This window comes from Cetorhinus maximus, chromosome 19 (genome assembly GCF_964194155.1).
Source record: "Cetorhinus maximus chromosome 19, sCetMax3.hap1.1, whole genome shotgun sequence".
NCBI classification, from domain to species: Eukaryota; Metazoa; Chordata; class Chondrichthyes; order Lamniformes; family Cetorhinidae; genus Cetorhinus; species Cetorhinus maximus.
The window spans coordinates 12,779,474-12,800,684 of record NC_135897.1 but is presented as its reverse complement, the minus strand read 5'-3'; positions in this window follow the sequence as shown (position 1 = coordinate 12,800,684).

Here is a 21,211-nt window from a genome sequence, read left to right as displayed (position 1 = left end):
AGAGTGCAGTGTCAGAGCGATGGAGAGTTCAGTTTCAGAGCGATGGAGAGTGCAGTGTCAGAGCGATGGAGAGTGCAGTGTCAGCGCGATGGAGAGTGCAGTGTCAGAGCGATGGAGAGTGCAGTGTAAGAGTGATGGAGAGTGCAGTGTCAGAGCGATGGAGAGTGGAGTATCAGAGCGATGGAGACTGCAGTGTAAGAGTGATGGAGAGTGCAGTGTAAGAGTGATGGAGAGTGGAGTGTCGGAGCAATGGAGAGTGCAGTGTCTGAGTGATGGAGAGTGGAGCATCGGAGCGATGGAGAGTGCAGTGTCTGAGTGAAGGAGAGTGCAGTGTCGGAGCAATGGAGAGTGCAGTGTCGGAGCGATGGAGAGTGCAGGGACAGTGCGATGGAGAGTGGAGAGTCTGTGCAATGGAGAGTGGAGTTTCAGAGCGATGGGGAGTGCAGTGTCAGAGTGATGGAGAGTGGAGTATCAGGGCGATGTAGCATTGAATGTCAGTGCTGGGTCAGCGATCAGAGAGTCAGATCGATATCAAATGGAGTGCCAGAGTGATAGGGAGCAGAATGTCAGAGATGGGACAGAGGGTGCAGGGTCAGAGTAATGGAGAGAGGAGGTTCAGAGCGATAGAGAGTTGAGAGTCAGACTGATGAAGAGTCGAGTATCAGAGCGACGGAGACTGGAGTTTGAGAGCGATGGAGAGTGGGGTTTGAGAGCGATGGAGATTGGAGCGTCAGAGTGATGGAGAGAGGAGTTTCAGAGCAATTGGGAGTGGAGAATCATAGCGATGCAGAGTGTAGTGTCAGTGCGATGGAGAGTGGAATGTCAGAGCGATGGAGAGTGCAGTGTCAGAGCGATGGAGAGTGCAGTGTCAGAGCAATGGAGAATGCAGTGTCAGAGCGATGGGGAGTGGGGTTTTAGAGCGATGGAGAGTGGAGTGTCAGAGCAATGGAGCTTGCAGTGTCAGAGTGATGGAGAGTGGAGTGTCGGAGCGATGGAGAGTGCAGTGTCGGAGCGATGGAGAGTGCAGTGTCGAAGCGATGGAGAGTGGAGTGTCAGAGCGATGGAGAGTGCAGTGTCAGAGCAAAGGAGAGTGCAGTATCGGAGCGATGGAGAGTGGAATGTCAGAGTGAAGAAGAGTGCAGTATCGGAGCGATGGAGAGTGGAGTGTCAGAACGATGGAGAGTGGAGTGTCAGAGCGATGGAGAGTGCAGTGTCAGAGCGATGGAGAGTGGCGTGTCAGAGCGATGGAGACTGGAGTGTCAGAGCAATGGAGAGTGCAGTGTCAGAGCGATGGAGAGTGCAGTGTCAGAGCGATGGAGAGTGCAGTGTCAGAGCGATGGAGAGTGCAGTGTCAGAGCGATGGAGAGTGCAGTGTCAGAGCGATGGAGTGTACAGTGTCAGAGTGATGCAGAGTGCAGTGTCAGAGCGATGGAGAGTGCAGTGTCAGAGTGATGGAGAGTGCAGTGTCAGAGCGATGGGGAGTGGAGTGTTAGAGCGATGGAGAGTGCAGTGTCAGAGCTATGGAGAGTGGAGCATCAGAGCGATAAGAGAGTGCATGTTCAGAGCGATGGAGAGTGCAGGGACAGTGCAATGGAGAGTGGAGAGTCTGTGCGATGGAGAGTGGAGTTTCAGAGCGATGGGGAGTGCAGTGCCAGAGTGATGGAGAGTGGAGTATCAGGGCGATATAGCATAGAATGTCAGTGCTGTGTCAGCGATCAGAGAGTCAGATCGACATCAAATGGAGTGCCAGAATGATAGAGAGCAGAATGTCAGAGATGGGACAGAGGGTGCAGGGTCAGAGTAATGGAGAGAGGAGGTTCAGAGCGATAGAGATTTGAGAGTCAGACTGATGAAGAGTCGAGTATCAGAGCGATGGTGACTGGAGTATCAGAGCGACGGAGACTGGAGTGTGAGAGCGATGGAGAGTGGAGTTTGAGAGCGATGGAGATTGGAGCGTCAGAGTGAAGGAGAGTGGAGTGCCATGGCGATTTTGCACGCAGAGTCAACGTGATTTAGAGTGGAGAGTCAGAGCGATGGAGAGAGGAGTTTCAGAGCAATTGGGAGTGGAGAATCATAGCGATAGAGAGTGGAGTGTCAGTGCGATGGAGAGTGGAGTGTGAGAGCGAGGGAGAGTGGAGTGTCAGAGCAATATAGAGCGGAGTGTCAGTGCGATGGAGAGTGGAGTGTCAGAGCAATTGGGAGTGCAGAATCATAGCGATGGAGAGTGGAGTGTCAGTGCGATGGAGAGTGGAGTGTCAGAGCGAAGGAAAGTGGAGTGTCAGAGCGATGGAGAGTGGAGTGTCAGAGCGATGGAGAGTGGAGTGTCAGAGCGATGGAGAGTGGAGTGTCAGAGCGATGGAGAGTGCAGTGTCGGAGCGATGGAGAGTGCAGGGTCGGAGCGATGGAGAGTGCAGTGTCAGAACGATGGAGAGTGCAATTTCGGAGCGATGGAGATTGCAGTGTCGGAGCGATGGAGAGTGGAGTGACAGAGCGATAGGGAGTTCAGTGTCAGAGCGATGGGGAGCGGAGTGTCAGAGCGATGGGGAGGGGAGTGTCAGAGCGATGGAAAGAGCAGTGTCAGAGCGAAGGAGAGTGCAGTATCGGAGCGATGGAGAGTGCAGTGTCAGAACGATGGAGAGTGGAGTGTCAGAGCGATGGGGAGTTCAGTGTCAGAGCGATGGGGAGTTCAGTGTCAGAGCGATGGAGAGTACAGTGTCAGAGTGTTGGAGAGTGCAGTGTCAGAGCGATGGAGAGTGGAGTGTCAGAGCGATGGAGAGTGCAGTGTCGAAGCAATGGAGAGTGCAGTGTCAGAGCGATGGAGAGTGCAGTGTCAGAGCGATGGAGAGTGCAGTGTCAGAGCGATGGAGAGTGCAGTGTCAGAGCGATGGAGAGTGCAGTGTCAGAGCGATGGAGAGTGCAGTGTCAGAGCGATGGAGAGTGCAGTGTCAGAGCGATGGAGAGTACAGTGTCAGAGTGATGGAGAGTGCAGTGTCAGAGCGATGGAGAGTGGAGTATCAGAGCGATGGAGAGTGCAGTGTAAGAGTGATGGAGAGTGCAGTGTAAGAGTGATTGAGAGTGGAGTGTCGGAGCAATGGAGAGTGCAGTGTCCGAGCGATGGAGAGTGCAGTATCGGAGTGATGGAGAGTGCAGTGTCGGAGCGATGGAGAGTGCAGTATCGGAGCGATGGAGAGTGCAGTGTCAGAGTGAAGGAGAGTGCAGTATCGGAGCGATGGAGAGTGGAGTGTAAGAACGATGGAGAGTGGAGTGTCAGAGCGATCGGGAGTTCAGTGTCAGAGCGATGGAGAGTGCAGTGTCAGAGCGATGGAGAGTGCAGTGTCGGATCGATGGAGAGTGCAGTGTCAGAGCGATGGAGCGTACAGTATCAGAGTGTTGGAGAGTGCATTGTCAGAGCGATGGAGAGTGGAGTATCAGAGCGATGGAGAGTGCAGTGTAAGAGTGATGAAGAGTGCAGTGTCAGAGTGATGGAGAGTGGAGTGTCAGAGCGATGGGGAGTGGAGATTTAGAGCGTTGGAGAGTGGAGTGTCAGAGCGATGGAGAGTGGAGCATCGGAGCGATGGAGAGTGCAGTGTCAGAACGATGGAGAGTGGAGTGTCGGAGCAATGGAGAGTGCAGTTTCTGAGTGATGGAGAGTGGAGCATCGGAGCGATGGAGAGTGCAGTGTCTGAGTGAAGGAGAGTGCAGTGTCGGAGCAATGGAGAGTGCAGTGTCGGAGCGATGGAGAGTGCAGTATCGGAGCGATCGAGAGTGCATGTTCAGAGCGATGGAGAGTGCAGGGACAGCGCGATGGAGAGTGGAGAGTCTGTGCGATGGAGAGTGGAGTTTCAGAGCGATGGGGAGTGCAGTGTCAGAGTGATGGAGAGTGGAGTATCAGGGCGATGTAGCATTGAATGTCAGTACTGGGTCAGCGATCAGAGAGTCAGATCGATATCAAATGGAGTGCCAGAGTGATAGAGAGCAGAATGTCAGAGATGGGACAGAGGGTGCAGGGTCAGAGTAATGGAGAGAGGAGGTTCAGAGCGATAGAGAGTTGAGAGTCAGACTGATGAAGAGTCGAGTATCAGAGCAACGGAGACTGGAGTGTGAGAGCGATGGAGAGTGGGGTTTGAGAGCGATGGAGATTGGAGCGTCAGAGTGATGGAGAGAGGGGTTTCAGAGCAATTGGGAGTGGAGAATCATAGCGATGCAGAGTGTAGTGTCAGTGCGATGGAGAGTGGAGTGTGAGAGCGAGGGAGAGTGGAGTGTCAGAGCGATATAGAGCGGAGTGTCAGTGCGATGGAGAGTGGAGTGTCAGAGCAATTGGGAGTGGAGAATCATAGCGATGGAGAGTGCAGTGTCAGAGCAATGGAGAGTGCAGTGTCAGAGCGATGGGGAGTGGAGTTTTAGAGCGATGGAGAGTGGAGTGTCAGAGCGATGGAGAGTGGAGTGTTGGAGCGATGGAGAGTGGAGCGTCGGAGCGATGGAGAGTGCAGTGTCGGAGCGATGGAGAGAGCAGTGTCGGAGCGAGGGAGAGTGCAGTATCGGAGCGACGGAGAGTGCTGTGTCAGAGCGAAGGAGAGTGCAGTATCGGAGCGATGGAGAGTGGAGTGTCAGAACGATGGAGAGTGGAGTGTCAGAGCGATGGGGAGTTCAGTGTCAGAGCAATGGAGAATGCAGTGTCAGAGTGATGGGGAGCGGAGTTTTAGAGCGATGAAGAGTGGAGTGTCAGAGCGATGGAGAGTGGAGCATCGGAGCGATGGAGAGTGCAGTGTCAGAGCAATGGAGAGCGCAGTGTCGGAGCGATGGAGAGTGCAGTGTCGGAGCGATGGAGAGTGCAGTGTCAGAGCAAAGGAGAGTGCAGTGTCGGAGCAATGGAGAGTGCAGTGTCGGAGCGATGGAGAGTGCAGTGTCGGAGCGATGGAGAGTGCAGTGTCAGAGCAATGGAGAGTGCAGTGTCAGAGCGATGGAGAGTGCAGTGTCAGAGCGATGGAGAGTGGAGTATCAGAGCGATGGAGAGTGCAGTGTCAGAGCGATGGAGAGTGGAGTATCAGAGTGATGGAGAATGCAGTGTCAGAGTGATGGAGAGTGGAGTATCAGAGCGATGGAGAGTGCAGTGTCAGAACGATGGAGAGAGGAGTATCAGAGTGATGGAGAGTGTAGTGTCAGAGTGATGGAGAGTGGAGTATCAGAGCGATGGAGAGTGCAGTGTCAGAGTGATGGAGAGTGTAGTGTCAGAGTGATGGAGAGTGGAGTGTCGGAGCGATGGAGAGTGGAGTGTCAGAGCGATGGAGAGTGCAGTGTCAGAGCGATGGAGACTGGAGCATCAGAGCGATGGAGAGTGCATGTTCAGAGCGATGGAGAGTGGAGTGTCAGAGCGATGGAGACTGTAGCATCAGAGCGATGGAGAGTGCATGTTCAGAGTATTGGAGAGTGCAGGGACAGTGTGATGGAGAGTGGAGAGTCTGTGCGATGGAGAGTGGAGTTTCAGAGCGATGGGGTGTGCAGTGCCAGAGTGATGGTGAGTGGAGTATCAGGACGATATAGCATAGAATGTCAGTGCTGGGTCAGCGATCAAGAGTCAGATCAACATCAAATGGTGTGCCAGAGTGATAGAGAGCAGAATGTCAGAGATGGGACAGAGGGTGCAGGGTCAGAGTAATGGAGAGAGGAGGTTCAGAGCGATAGAGAGTTGAGAGTCAGACTGATGAAGAGTCGACTATCAGAGCGATGGTGACTGGAGTATCAGAGCGATGGAGACTAGAGTGTGAGAGCGATGGAGAGTGGAGTTTGAGAGCGATGGAGATTGGAGCGTCAGAGTGATGGAGAGTGGAGTGCCATGGCGATTTTGTATGCAGAGTCAACGCGATGCAGAGTGGAGTGTCAGTGCGATGGAGAGTGGAGTGTGAGAGCGAGGGAGAGTGGAGTGTCAGAGCGATATAGAGTGGAGTGTCAGTTCGATGGAGAGTGCAGTGTTGGAGTGATGGAGAGTGGAGTATCGGAGCGATGGGGAGTGCAGTGTCGGAGCGATGGAGAGTGCAGTGTCGGAGCGATGGAGAGTGCAGTGTCGGAGCGATAGAGAGTGCAGTGTCAGAGCGATGGAGAGTGCAGTGTCAGAGCGATGGAGAGTGCAGTGTCAGAGCGATTGAGAGTGCAGTGTCAGAGCGATGGAGAGTGCAGTGTCAGAGCGATGGAGCGTACAGTGTCAGAGTGTTGGAAAGTGCAGTGTCAGAGCGATGGAGAGTGGAGTATCAGAGCGATGGAGAGTGAAGTGTAAGAGTGATGAAGCGTGCAGTGTCAGAGTGATAGAGAGTGGAGTGTTAGAGCGATGGAGAATGGAGTGTTAGAGCGATGGAGAGTGTAGTGTCAGAGCGATGGAGAGTGGAGTGTCAGAGCGATGGAGTGTGCAGCATCAGAGCGATGGAGAGTGCATATTCAGAGCAATGAAGAGTGCAGGGACAGTGCGATGGAGAGTGGAGATTCTGTGCGATGGAGAGTGGAGTTTCAGAGCGATGGGGAGTGCAGTGTCAGAGTGATGGAGAGTGGAGTGTCAGAGCGATGGGGAGTGGAGTTTTAGAGCGATGGAGAGTGGAGTGTCGGAGCGATGGAGAGTGGAGTGTCGGAGCGATGGAGAGTGCAGTGTTGGAGCAATAGAGAGTGCAGTGTCCGAGCGATGGAGAGTGCAGTGTCGGAGCGATGGAGAGTGCAGTATCGGAGCGATGGAGAATGCAGTGTCAGATTGAAGGAGAGTGCAGTATCGGAGCGATGGAGAGTGGAGTGTCAGAACGATGGAGAGTGGAGTGTCAGAGCGATGGGGAGTTCAGTGTCAGCGCGATGGAGAGTGCAGTGTCAGAGCGATGGAGAGTGCAGTGTCAGAGCGATGGAGAGTGCAGTGTCAGAGCGATGGAGAGTGCAGTGTCAGAGCGATGGAGAGTGCAGTGTCAGAGCGATGGAGAGTGCAGTGTCAGAGCGATGGAGAGTGCAGTGTCAGAGCGATGGAGAGTGCAGTGTCAGAGCAATGGAGAGTGCAGTGTCAGAGCGATGGAGAGTGCAGTGTCAGAGCGATGGAGCGTACAGTGTCAGAGTGTTGGAGAGTGCAGTGTCAGAGCGATGGAGAGTGGAATATCAGAGCGATGGAGAGTGCAGTGTAAGAGTGATGAAGAGTGCAGTGTCAGAGTGATGGAGAGTGGAGTGTCATAGCGATGGAGAGTGGAGTGTTGGAGCGATGGAGAGTGCAGTGTCAGAGCGATGGAGAGTGGAGCATCGGAGCGATGGAAAGTGCAGTGTCAGAGCGATGGAGAGTGGAGTGTCAGAGCGATGGAGTGTGTAGCATCAGAGCGATGGAGAGTGCATGTTCAGAGCGATGGAGTGTGCAGGGACAGTGCGATGGAGAGTGGAGAATCTGTGCGATGGAGAGTGGAGTTTCAGAGCGATGGGGAGTGCAGTATCAGAGTGATGGAGAGTGGAGTATCAGGGCGATATAGCATAGAATGTCAGTGCTGGGTCAGCGATCAGAGAGTCAGATCGACATCAAATGGAGTGCCAGAGTGATAGAGAGCAGAATGTCAGAGATGGGACAGAGGGTGCAGGGTCAGAGTAATGGAGAGAGGAGGTTCAGAGCGATAGAGAGTTGAGAGTCAGACTGATGAAGAGTCGACTATCAGAGCGATGGTGGCTGGAGTATCAGAGCGAAGGAGACTAGAGTGTGAGAGCGATGGAGAGTGGAGTTTGAGAGCGATGGAGATTGGAGCGTCAGAGTGATGGAGAGTGGAGTGCCATGGCGATTTTGTATGCAGAGTCAACGCGATGCAGAGTGGAGTGTCAGTGCGATGGAGAGTGGAGTGTGAGAGCGAGGGAGAGTGGAGTGTCAGAGCGATATAGAGTGGAGTGTCAGTTCGATGGAGAGTGCAGTGTTGGAGTGATGGAGAGTGGAGTATCGGAGCGATGGGGAGTGCAGTGTCGGAGCGATGGAGAGTGCAGTGTCGGAGCGATTGAGAGTGCAGTGTCGGAGCGATAGAGAGTGCAGTGTCAGAGCGATGGAGAGTGCAGTGTCAGAGCGATGGAGAGTGCAGTGTCAGAGCGATGGAGAGTGCAGTGTCAGAGCGATGGAGAGTGCAGTGTCAGAGCGATGGAGCGTACAGTGTCAGAGTGTTGGAAAGTGCAGTGTCAGAGCGATGGAGAGTGGAGTATCAGAGCGATGGAGAGTGAAGTGTAAGAGTGATGAAGCGTGCAGTGTCAGAGTGATAGAGAGTGGAGTGTTAGAGCGATGGAGAATGGAGTGTTAGAGCGATGGAGAGTGTAGTGTCAGAGCGATGGAGAGTGGAGTGTCAGAGCGATGGAGTGTGCAGCATCAGAGCGATGGAGAGTGCATATTCAGAGCAATGAAGAGTGCAGGGACAGTGCGATGGAGAGTGGAGATTCTGTGCGATGGAGAGTGGAGTTTCAGAGCGATGGGGAGTGCAGTGTCAGAGTGACGGAGAGTGGAGTGTCAGAGCGATGGGGAGTGGAGTTTTAGAGCGATGGAGAGTGGAGTGTCGGAGCGATGGAGAGTGCAGTGTTGGAGCAATAGAGAGTGCAGTGTCCGAGCGATGGAGAGTGCAGTGTCGGAGCGATGGAGAGTGCAGTATCGGAGCGATGGAGAGTGCAGTGTCAGATTGAAGGAGAGTGCAGTATCGGAGCGATGGAGAGTGGAGTGTCAGAACGATGGAGAGTGGAGTGTCAGAGCGATGGGGAGTTCAGTGTCAGCGCGATGGAGAGTGCAGTGTCAGAGCGATGGAGAGTGCAGTGTCAGAGCGATGGAGAGTGCAGTGTCAGAGCGATGGAGAGTGCAGTGTCAGAGCGATGGAGAGTGCAGTGTCAGAGCGATGGAGAGTGCAGTGTCAGAGCAATGGAGAGTGCAGTGTCAGAGCGATGGAGAGTGCAGTGTCAGAGCGATGGAGAGTGGAGTATCAGAGCGATGGAGAGTGCAGTGTAAGAGTGATGAAGAGTGCAGTGTCAGAGTGATGGAGAGTGGAGTGTCAGAGCGATGGAGAGTGGAGTGTCGGAGCGATGGAGAGTGCAGTGTCAGAGCGATGGAGAGTGGAGCATCGGAGCGATGGAAAGTGCAGTGTCAGAGCGATGGAGAGTGGAGTGTCAGAGCGATGGAGTGTGTAGCATCAGAGCGATGGAGAGTGCATGTTCAGAGCGATGGAGAGTGCAGTGTCAGAGCGATGGAGAGTGCAGTGTCAGAGCGATGGAGAGTGGAGTATCAGAGCGATGGAGAGTGCAGTGTAAGAGTGATGAAGAGTGCAGTGTCAGAGTGATGGAGAGTGGAGTGTCATAGCGATGGAGAGTGGAGTGTCGGAGCGATGGAGAGTGCAGTGTCAGAGCGATGGAGAGTGGAGCATCGGAGCGATGGAAAGTGCAGTGTCAGAGCGATGGAGAGTGGAGTGTCAGAGCGATGGAGTGTGTAGCATCAGAGCGATGGAGAGTGCATGTTCAGAGCGATGGAGTGTGCAGGGACAGTGCGATGGAGAGTGGAGAGTCTGTGCGATGGAGAGTGGAGTTTCAGAGCGATGGGGAGTGCAGTATCAGAGTGATGGAGAGTGGAGTATCAGGGCAATATAGCATAGAATGTCAGTGCTGGGTCAGCGATCAGAGAGTCAGATCGACATCAAATGGAGTGCCAGAGTGATAGAGAGCAGAATGTCAGAGATGGGACAGAGGGTGCAGGGTCAGAGTAATGGAGAGAGGAGGTTCAGAGCGATAGAGAGTTGAGAGTCAGACTGATGAAGAGTCGACTATCAGAGCGATGGTGACTGGAGTATCAGAGCGATGGAGACTAGAGTGTGAGAGCGATGGAGAGTGGAGTTTGAGAGCGATGGAGATTGGAGCGTCAGAGTGATGGAGAGTGGAGTGCCATGGCGATTTTGTATGCAGAGTCAACGCGATGCAGAGTGGAGTGTCAGTGCGATGTAGAGTGGAGTGTGAGAGCGAGGGAGAGTGGAGTGTCAGAGCGATATAGAGTGGAGTGTCAGTTCGATGGAGAGTGCAGTGTTGGAGTGATGGAGAGTGGAGTATCGGAGCGATGGGGAGTGCAGTGTCGGAGCGATGGAGAGTGCAGTGTCGGAGCGATGGAGAGTGCAGTGTCGGAGCGATAGAGAGTGCAGTGTCAGAGCGATGGAGAGTGCAGTGTCAGAGCGATGGAGAGTGCAGTGTCAGAGCGATGGAGAGTGCAGTGTCAGAGCGATGGAGAGTGCAGTGTCAGAGCGATGGAGAGTGCAGTGTCAGAGCGATGGAGCGTACAGTGTCAGAGTGTTGGAAAGTGCAGTGTCAGAGCGATGGAGAGTGGAGTATCAGAGCGATGGAGAGTGAAGTGTAAGAGTGATGAAGAGTGCAGTGTCAGAGTGATAGAGAGTGGAGTGTTAGAGCGATGGAGAATGGAGTGTTAGAGCGATGGAGAGTGTAGTGTCAGAGCGATGGAGAGTGGAGTGTCAGAGCGATGGAGTGTGCAGCATCAGAGCGATGGGGAGTGCATATTCAGAGCAATGGAGAGTGCAGGGACAGTGCGATGGAGAGTGGAGATTCTGTGCGATGGAGAGTGGAGTTTCAGAGCGATGGGGAGTGCAGTGTCAGAGTGATGGAGAGTGGAGTGTCAGAGCGACGGGGAGTGGAGTTTTAGAGCGATGGAGAGTGGAGTGTCGGAGCGATAGAGGTTGGAGTGTCGGAGCGATGGAGAGTGCAGTGTCGGAGCAATGGAGAGTGCAGTGTCCGAGCGATGGAGAGTGCAGTGTCGAAGCGATGGAGAGTGCAGTATCGGAGCGATGGAGAGTGCAGTGTCAGATTGAAGGAGAGTGCAGTATCGGAGCGATGGAGAGTGGAGTGTCAGAACGATGGAGAGTGGAGTGTCAGAGCGATGGGGAGTTCAGTGTCAGCGCGATGGAGAGTGCAGTGTCAGAGCGATGGAGAGTGCAGTGTCAGAGCGATGGAGCGTACAGTGTCAGAGTGTTGGAGAGTGCAGTGTCAGAGCGATGGAGAGTGGAGTATCAGAGCGATGGAGAGTGCAGTGTAAGAGTGATGAAGAGTGCAGTGTCAGAGTGATGGAGAGTGGAGTGTCATAGCGATGGAGGGTGGAGTGTCGGAGCGATGGAGAGTGCAGTGTCAGAGCGATGGAGAGTGGAGCATCGGAGCGATGGAGAGTGCAGTGTCAGAGCGATGGAGAGTGGAGTGTCAGAGCGATGGAGTGTGTAGCATCAGAGCGATGGAGAGTGGAGTATCAGAGCGATGGAGAGTGAAGTGTAAGAGTGATGAAGAGTGCAGTGTCAGAGTGATAGAGAGTGGAGTGTTAGAGCGATGGAGAATGCAGTGTTAGAGCGATGGAGAGTGTAGTGTCAGAGCGATGGAGAGTGGAGTGTCAGAGCGATGGAGTGTGCAGCATCAGAGCGATGGAGAGTGCATATTCAGAGCAATGAAGAGTGCAGGGACAGTGCGATGGAGAGTGGAGATTCTGTGCGATGGAGAGTGGAGTTTCAGAGCGATGGGGAGTGCAGTGTCAGAGTGATGGAGAGTGGAGTATCAGAGCGATGGGGAGTGGAGTTTTAGAGCGATGGAGAGTGGAGTGTCGGAGCGATGGAGAGTGGAGTGTCGGAGCGATGGAGAGTGCAGTATCAGAGCGATGGAGAGTGCAGTGTCAGAACGATGGAGAGTGCAATGTCAGAGCGATGGAGAGTGCAGTGTCAGAGCGATGGAGAGTGCAGTGTCAGAGCGATGGAGAGTGCAGTGTCCGAGCGATGGAGAGTGCAGTGTCAGAGCGATGGAGAGTGCAGTGTCAGAGCAATGGAGAGTGCAGTGTCAGAGCAATGGAGAGTGCAGTGTCAGAGCGATGGAGAGTGCAGTGTCAGAGCGATGGAGCGTACAGTGTCAGAGTGTTGGAGAGTGCAGTGTCAGAGCGATGGAGAGTGGAGTATCAGAGCGATGGAGAGTGCAGTGTAAGAGTGATGAAGAGTGCAGTGTCAGAGTGATGGAGAGTGGAGTGTCATAGCGATGGAGGGTGGAGTGTCGGAGCGATGGAGAGTGCAGTGTCAGAGCGATGGAGAGTGGAGCATCGGAGCGATGGAGAGTGCAGTGTCAGAGCGATGGAGAGTGGAGTGTCAGAGCGATGGAGTGTGTAGCATCAGAGCGATGGAGAGTGCATGTTCAGAGCAATGGAGTGTGCAGGGACAGTGCGATGGAGAGTGGAGTTTCAGAGCGATGGGGAGTGCAGTATCAGTGTGATGGAGAGTGGAGTATCAGGGCGATATAGCATAGAATGTCAGTGCTGGGTCAGCGATCAGAGAGTCAGATCGACATCAAATGGAGTGCCAGAGTGATAGAGAGCAGAATGTCAGAGATGGGACAGAGGGTGCAGGGTCAGAGTAATGGAGAGAGGAGGTTCAGAGCGATAGTGAGTTGAGATTCAGACTGATGAAGAGTCGAGTATCAGAGCGATGTTGACTGGAGTATCAGAGCGACGGAGACTGGAGTGTGAGAGCGATGGAGAGTGGGGTTTGAGAGCGATGGAGATTGGAGCGTCAGAGTGATGGAGAGAGGAGTTTCAGAGCAATTGGGAGTGGAGAATCATAGCGATGCAGAGTGGAGTGTCAGTGCGATGGAGAATGGAGTGTGAGAGCGAGGGAGAGTGGAGTGTCAGAGCGATATAGAGCGGAGTGTCAGTGCAATGGAGAGTGGAGTGTCAGAGCATTTGGGAGTGGAGAATCATAGCGATGGAGAGTGGAGTGTCAGTGCGATGGAGAGTGGAATGTCAGAGCGATGGATAGTGCAGTGTCAGAGCGATGGAGAGTGCAGTGTCAGAGCGATGGAGAGTGCAGTGTCAGAGCGATGGAGAGTGGAGTATCAGAGCGATAGAGAGTGTAGTTTCAGAGTGATGGAGAGTGGAGTATCAGAGCGATGGAGAGTGCAGTGTCAGAGTGATGGAGAGTGGAGTATCAGAGTGATGGAGAGTGCAGTGTCAGAGCGATGGAGAGTGGAGTATCAGAGCGATGGAGAGTGCAGTGTCAGAGTGATGGAGAGTGTAGTGTCAGAGTGATGGAGAGTGGAGTGTCATAGCAATGGAGAGTGGAGTGTCGGAGCGATGGAGAGTGGAATGTCGGAGCGATGGAGAGTGGAGTGTCAGAGCGATGGAGAGTGCAGTTTCAGAGCAATGGATAGTGCAGTTTAGAGCGATGGAGAGTGGAGCATCGGAGCGATGGAGAGTGCAGTGTCAGAGCGATGGAGAGTGCAGTGTCAGAGCGATGGAGACTGGAGCATCAGAGCGATGGAGAGTGCATGTTCAGAGCGATGGAGAGTGGAGTGTCAGAGCGATGGAGACTGGAGCATCAGAGCGATGGAGAGTGCATGTTCAGAGTGATGGAGAGTGCAGGGACAGTGTGATGGAGAGTGGAGAGTCTGTGCGATGGAGAGTGGAGTTTCAGAGCGATGGGGTGTGCAGTGCCAGAGTGATGGAGAGTGGAGTATCAGGGCGATATAGCATAGAATGTCAGTGCTGTGTCAGCGATCAGAGAGTCAGATCGACATCAAATGGTGTGCCAGAGTGATAGAGAGCAGAATGTCAGAGATGGGACAGAGGGTGCAGGGTCAGAGTAATGGAGAGAGGAGGTTCAGAGCGATAGAGAGTTGAGAGTCAGACTGATGAAGATTCGAGTATTAGAGCGATGGTGACTGGAGTATCAGAGCGATGGAGACTAGAGTGTGAGAGCGATGGAGAGTGGAGTTTGAGAGCGATGGAGATTGGAGCGTCAGAGTGATGGAGAGCGGAGTGCCATGGCGATTTTGTATGCAGAGTCAACGCGATGCAGAGTGGAGTGTCAGTGCGATGGAGAGTGGAGTGTGAGAGCGAGGGAGAGTGGAGTGTCAGAGCGATATAGAGTGGAATGTCAGTGCGATGGAGAGTGCAGTGTCGGAGTGATGGAGAGTGCAGTGTCGGAGCGATAGAGAGTGAAGTGTCAGAGCGATGGAGAGTGCAGTGTCAGAGCGATGGAGAGTGCAGTGTCAGAGCGATGGAGAGTGCAGTGTCCGAGCGATGGAGAGTGCAGTGTCAGAGCGATGGAGAGTGCAGTGTCAGAGCGATGGAGTGTACAGTGTCAGAGTGTTGGAGTGTGCAGTGACAGTGCGATGGAGAGTGGAGAGTCTGTGCGATGGAGAGTGGAGTTTCAGAGCGATGGGGAGTGCAGTGTCAGAAGTGATGGAGAGTGGAGTATCAGAGCGATGGAGAGTGCAGTGTCAGAGTGATGGAGAGTGGAGTGTCATAGCGATGGAGAGTGGAGTGTCGGAGCGATGGAGAGTGGAGTGTCAGAGCGATGGAGAGTGCAGTGTCAGAGCAATGGATAGTGCAATGTTAGAGCGATGGAGAGTGGAGCATCGGAGCGATGGAGAGTGCAGTGTCAGAGCGATGGAGAGTGCAGTGTCAGAGCGATGGAGACTGGAGCATCAGAGCGATGGAGAGTGCATGTTCAGAGCGATGGAGAGTGGAGTTTCAGAGCGATGGAGACTGGAGCATCAGAGCAATGGAGAGTGCATGTTCAGAGTGATGGAGAGTGCAGGGACAGTGTGATGGAGAGTGGAGAGTCTGTGCGATGGAGAGTGGAGTTTCAGAGCGATGGGGTGTGCAGTGCCAGAGTGATGGAGAGTGGAGCATCAGGGCGATGTAGCAATGAATGTCAGTGCTGGGTCAGCGATCAGAGAGTCAGATCGACATCAAATGGAGTGCCAGAGTGATAGAGAGCAGAATGTCAGAGATGGGACAGAGGGTGCAGGGTCAGAGTAATGGAGAGAGGAGGTTCAGAGCGATAGAGAGTTGAGAGTCAGACTGATGAATAGTCGAGTATCAGAGCGATGGTGACTGGAGTATCAGAGCGACGGAGACTAGAGTGTGAGAGCGATGGAGATTGGAGCGTCAGAGTGATGGAGAGTGGAGTGCCATGGCGATTTTGTATGCAAAGTCAACGCGATGCAGAGTGGAGTGTCAGTGCGATGGAGAGTGGAGTGTGAGAGCATGGGAAAGTGGAGTGTCAGAGCGATATAGAGTGGAGTGTCAGTGCGATGGAGAGTGCAGTGTTGGAGTGATGGAGAGTGGAGTATCGGAGCGATGGAGAGTGCAGTGTTGGAGCGATGGAGAGTGCAGTGTCAGAGCGATGGAGAGTGCAGTGTCAGAGCGATGGAGAGTGCAGTGTCGGAGCGATGGAGAGTGGAGTGACGGAGCGATGGAGAGTACAGTGACGGAGCGATGGAGAGTGCAGTGTCGGAGCGATGGAGAGTGCAGTGTCGGAGCGATAGAGAGTGCAGTGTCGGAGCGATAGAGAGTGCAGTGTCGGAGCCTTGGAAAGTTCAGTGTCGGTGCATTAGAGATTGCAGTGTCGGAGCGATGGAGAGTGGAGTGACGGAGCGATGGAGAGTGGAGTGACGGAGCGATGGAGAGTGCAGTGTCGGAGCGATGGAGAGTGCATTGTTGGAGCGATGGAGTGGAGTGTCAGAGCGATGGAGAGTGGAGCATTGGAGCGATGGAGAGTGGTGCGTCGGAGCGATGGAGTGTGCAGTGTCGGAGCGATGGAGAGTGGAGCATCAGAGCGATGGAGAGTGGAGCGTCAGAGCGATGGAGAGTGGAGTGTCAGAGCGATGGAGAGAGGAATGTCAGAGCGATGGAGAGTGGAGTGTCAGAGCGATGGAGAGAGGGATGTCAGAGCGATGGAGAGTTAATTGTCAGAGAGTTTGAGAGTTGAGTGTCAGAGAGATTGAGAGTTGAGTGTCAGAGAGATTGAGAGTTGAGTGTCAGAGTGATGGAGAGTGGAGTGTCAGAGCGATGGAGAGTGGAGTGTCAGAGCGATGGAGAGAGGAATGTCAGAGCGATGGAGAGTTAATTGTCAGAGAGATTGAGAGTTGATTGTCAGAAAGATTGAGAGTTGAGTGTCAGAGCGATGGAGAGTGGAGTGTCAGAGTGATGGAGAGTGGAGTGTCAGAGCAATGGAGAGTGGAGTGTCAGAGCGATGGAGAGTGCAGGTTCAGAGCGATGGAGAGTGCAGGATCAGAGCGATGGAGAGTGGAGAGTTTGTGCGATGGAGAGTGAAGTTTCAGAGCGATGGGGAGTGCAGTGCCAGAATGAAGGAGAGTAGCGTATCAGGGCGATATAGCGTGGAATGTCAGTGCTGGGTCAGCGATCAGAGAGTCAGATCGACATCAAATGGAGTGCCAGAGTGATAGAGATCAGAATGTCAGAGATGGGACAGAGGGTGCAGGATCAGAGTAATGGAGAGAGGAGGTTAAGAGCAATAGAGAGTTGAGAGTCAGACTGATGGAGAGTCGAGTATCAGAGCGATGGCGACTGGAGTATCAGAGCGACAGAGACTGTAGTATGAGAGGGATGGAGAGTGGAGAGTGAGAGCCATGGAGAGTTGAGTGTGAGAGCGATGGAGAGTGGAGTGTGAGAGCGATGGAGATTGGAGCGTCAGAGTGATGGAGAGTGGAGTTCCATGGCGATTTTGTATGCAGAGTCAACGCGATGGAGAGTGGAGAGTCAGAGCGATGGAGAGAGGAGTTTCAGAGCAATTGGGAGTGGAGAATCATAGCGATGGAGAGTGGAGTGTCAGTGCGATGGAGAGTGGGATGTGAGAGCGATGGAGAGTGGTGTGTCGGAGCGATGGAGAGTGGAATATCGGAGCGATGGAGAGTGCAGTGTCGGAGCGATGGAGAGTGCAGTGTCGGAGCGATGGAGAGTGCAGTGTCGGAGCGATGGAGAGTGGAGAGTCTGTGCGATGGAGAGTGGAGTTTCAAAGCGATGGGGAGTTGAGTGCCAGAGTGATGGAGACTGGTGTATCAGGGCGATATAGCGTTGAATGTCAGTGCTGGGTCTGCGATCAGAGAGTCAGATCGACATCAAATCTAGTGCCAAAGTGATAGAGAGCAGAATGTCAGAGATGGGACAGAGGGTGCAGGGTCAGAGTAATGGAGAGAGGACGTTCAGAGCGATAGAGAGTTGAGATTCAGACTGATGGAGAGTCGAGTGTCAGAGCGAAGGAGAGTGGACTGTCAGAGCAAGGGAGACTGGAGTGTCAGAGCGATAGGGAGTGGAGTGTCGGATCGATGGAGAGTGGTGTGTCAGAGCGATAGAGAGTGGTGTGTCAGAGCGATAGAGAGTGGAGTGTCAGAGCGACGGAGAGTGCAATGTCAGAGCGATCGGGAGTGCAGTGTCGGAGCGATGGAGAGTGCAGTTCCAGAGCGATGGGGAGTGCAGTGTCAGAGCGATGGAGAGCGGAGTGTCAGAGCGTTAGAGAGTGCAGTTTCGGCATGATGGAGAGTGCAGAGTCGGAGCGATGGCGACTGGAGTATCAGAGCGACGGAGACTGGTGTGTGAGAGCGATGCAGAGTGGATTGTGCGAGCGATGGAGGGTGGAGTGTCAGAGCGATGGAGACTTGAGCGTCAGAGTGATGGAGAGTGGAGTGCCATGGCGATTTTGTATGCAGAGTCAGCGCAATGGAGAGTGGACTATCAGAGCGAGGGAGAGTGGAGTGTCAGAGCGATGGAGAGTGCAGTGTCAGAGCGATGGAGAGTGCAGTGTCAGAGCGATGGAGAGTGCAGTGTCAGAGCGATGGAGAGTGCAGTGTAAGAGTGATGGAGAGTGCAGTGTCAGAGCGATGGGGAGGGGAGTGTCGGAGCGATGCAGAGTGCAGTGTCGGAGCGATGGAGAGTGGCGTGTCGGAGCGATGGAGAGTGGAGCATCGGAGCGATGGAGAGTTGAGTGTCAGAGCGATGGAGAGTGCAGTGTCAGAGTGATGGAGACTGGAGCATCAGAGCGATGGAGAGTGCATGTTCAGAGCGATGGAGAGTGGAGTGTCAGAGCGATGGAGAGTGGAGCGTCAGAGCGATGGAGAGTGGAGTGTCAGAGCGATGGAGAGAGCAATGTCAGAGCGATGGAGAGTTAATTGTCAGAGAGATTGAGAGTTGAGTGTCAGAGAGATTGAGAGTTGAGTGTTAGAGCGATGGAGAGTGGAGTGTCAGAGCGATGGAGAGTGGAGTGTCAGAGCGATGGAGAGAGGAATGTCAGAGCGATGGAGAGTAAATTGTCAGAGAGATTGAGAGTTGAGTGTCAGAGAGATTGAGAGTTGAAAGTCAGAGCGATGGAGAGTGGAGTGTCAGAGCGATGGAGAGTGCAGTGTCAGAGCGATGAAGAGTGGAGTGTCAGAGCGATGGAGAGTGCAGGTTCAGAGCAATGGAGAGTGCAGGGTCAGAGCGATGGAGAGTGGAGAGTCTGTGCAATGGAGAGTGGAGTTTCAGAGCGATGGGGAGTGCAGTGCCAGAATGAAGGAGAGTAGAGTATCAGGGCGATATAGCGTGGAATGTCAGTGCTGGGTCAGCGATCAGAGAGTCAGATCGACATCAAATGGAGTGCCAGAGTGATAGAGAGCAGAATGTCAGAGATGGGACAGAGGGTGCAGGATCAGAGTAATGGAGAGAGGAGGTTAAGAGCGATAAAGAGTTGAGTGTCAGACTGATGGAGAGTCGAGTATCAGAGCGATGGCGACTGGAGTATCAGAGCGACAGAGACTGGAGTATGAGAGGGATGGAGAGTGGAGAGTGAGAGCCATGGAGAGTTGAGTGTGAGAGCGCTGGAGAGTGGAGTTCCATGGCGATTTTGTTTGCAGAGTCAACACGATGGAGAGTGGAGAGTCAGAGCGATGGAGAGAGGAGTTTCAGAGCAATTGGGAGTGGAGAATCATAGCGATGGAGAGTGGAGTGTCAGTGCGATGGAGAGTGGAATGTGAGAGCGAGGGAGAGTGCAGTGTAGGAGCGATATAGAGTAGAGTATCAGAGCGATGGAGAGTGGAGTGTCAGAGCGATGGAGAGTGCAGTGTCGGAGCGATGGAGAGTGGAGTATCGGAGCGATGGAGAGTGCAGTGTCGGAGCGATGGAGAGTGGAGTATCGGAGCGATGGAGAGTGCAGTGTCAGGGCGATGGAGAGTGGAGTATTGGAGCGATGGAGAGTGGAGTGTCGGATCGATGGAGAGTGGTGTGTCAGAGCGATAGAGAGTGGAGTGTCAGACCGATGGAGAGTGGTGTGTCAGAGCGATGGAGAGTGCAATGTCAGAGCGATCGGGAGTGCAGTGTCGGAGCGATGGAGAGTGCAGTTCCAGAGCGATGGGGAGTGCAGTGTCAGAGCGATGGAGAGCGGAGTGTCAGAGCATTAGAGAGTACAGTTTCGGCATGATGGAGAGTGCAGAGTCGGAGCGATGGCGACTGGAGTATAAGAGCGACGGAGACTGGTGTGTGAGAGCGATGCAGAGTGGAGTGTGCGAGCGATGGAGGGTGGAGTGTCAGAGCGATGGAGACTTGAGCGTCAGAGTGATGGAGAGTGGAGAGCCATGGCGGTTTTGTATGCAGAGTCAGCGCAATGGAGAGTGGACTATCAGAGCGAGGGAGATTGGAGTGTCAGAGCGATAGAGAGTGGAGTGTCAGAGTGATGGAGAGCGCAGTTTCGGAGCGAAGGAGAGTGCAGTATCAGAGCGATGGAGAGTGCAGTGTCGGAGCAATATAGTGTGCAATGTCAGAGCGAAGGGGAGTGCAGTGTCAGAGCGATAGAGAGTGCAGTGTCAGAGCGATGGGGAGTGCAGTGTTGGAGCGATGGAGAGGGGAGTGTCGGAGCGTTGGAGAGTGGAGTGTCAGAGCGATGCAGAGTGCAGTGTCGGAGCGATGGAGAGTGGCGTGTCGGAGCGATGGAGAGTGGAATATCGGAGCGATGGAGAGTGGAGTGTCGGAGCGATGGAGAATGGAGTGTCGGAGCGATGGAGAGTGCAGTGTCAGAGCAATGGAGAGTGGAGTGTCGGAGCGATGGACAGTGGTGTGTCGGAGCGATGGAGAGTGCAGTGTCAGACCAATGGAATTTGGAGTGTCAGAGAGATGGAGAATGCAGTATCGGAGCAAAGGAGAGTGGAGTGTCAGAGCGATGGAGAGTGCAGTATTGGAGCGAAGGAGAATACAGTGTCGGAGCGATGGAGAGTGAAGTATCAGAGCGATGGAGTGTGGAGTGTCAGAGAGATGGAGAGTGGAGTGTCAGGCCAATGGGGAGTGGAGAGTCAGAGCGATGGAGAGTGGAGCATCAGAGCGATGGAGTGTGGAGTGTCGGAGCGATGGAGAGTGCAGTGTCGGAGCGATGGAGAGTGGAGTGTCGGAGCGATGCAGAGTGGAGTGTCGGAGCGATGGAGAGCGCAGTGTCAGAGCGATGGGGAGTAGAGTGTCGGAGCGATGGAGTGTGCAGTCTCGGAGCAATGGAGAGTGGAGTGTCAGAGCGATGGAGAGTGGAGTGTCGGAGCGATGCAGAGTGGAGTGTCGGAGCGATGGAGAGTGCAGTGTCAGCCCGATGGAATTTGGAGTGTCAGAGAGATGGAGAATGCAGTATCGGAGCAAAGGAGACTGGAGTTTCGGAGCGATGGAGAGTGGAGTATCAGAGCGAAGGAGAGTGAAGTATCAGAGCGATGGAGTGTGGAGTGTCAGAGAAATGGCGAATGGAGTGGCAGGCCAATGGGGAGTGGCGTGTCAGAGTGATGGAGAGTCGAGTGTCAGAGCGAAGGAGAGTGGAGTGTCAGAGCGATGGTGAGTGCAGTGTCAGAGCGATGGAGTGTGCAGTTTCGGAGCGATGGACAGTGGAGCGTCAGAGCAATGGCGAGTGGAGTGTCGGAGCGATGGAGAGTGGAGTGTCGGAGCGATGGAGAGTGGAGTTTCGGAGCGATGGAGAGTGCAGTGTCGGAGTGATGGAGAGTGCAGGTTCGGAGCGATGGAAAGTGGAGACTGTGCGATGGAGATTGGAGTCTCAGAGCGATGGGGAGTGGAGTGTCAGTGCGATGGAGAGTCGATTGTGAGAGCGATGGAGAGTGGAGTGTCAGAGCGATGGAGAGTGCAGTGTCGGAGCGATGGAGTGTGCAGTGTCGGAGCGATGGAGTGTGGAGCGTCAGAGCAATGGAGAGTGGAGTGTCGGAGCGATGGAGAGTGGAGTGTCGGAGCGATGGAGAGCGGAGTGTCAGAGCGATGGAGAGTGCAGTGTCAGAGCAATGGAGAGTGGAGTGTCAGACCGATGGAATTTGGAGTGTCGGAGTGAAGGAGAGTGGAGTGTCAGAGCGATGGAGAGTGGAGTGTCGGAGCGATGGAGAGTGGAGTGTCAGAGCGATGGAGAGTGGAGTGTCTGAGCGATGGTGAGTG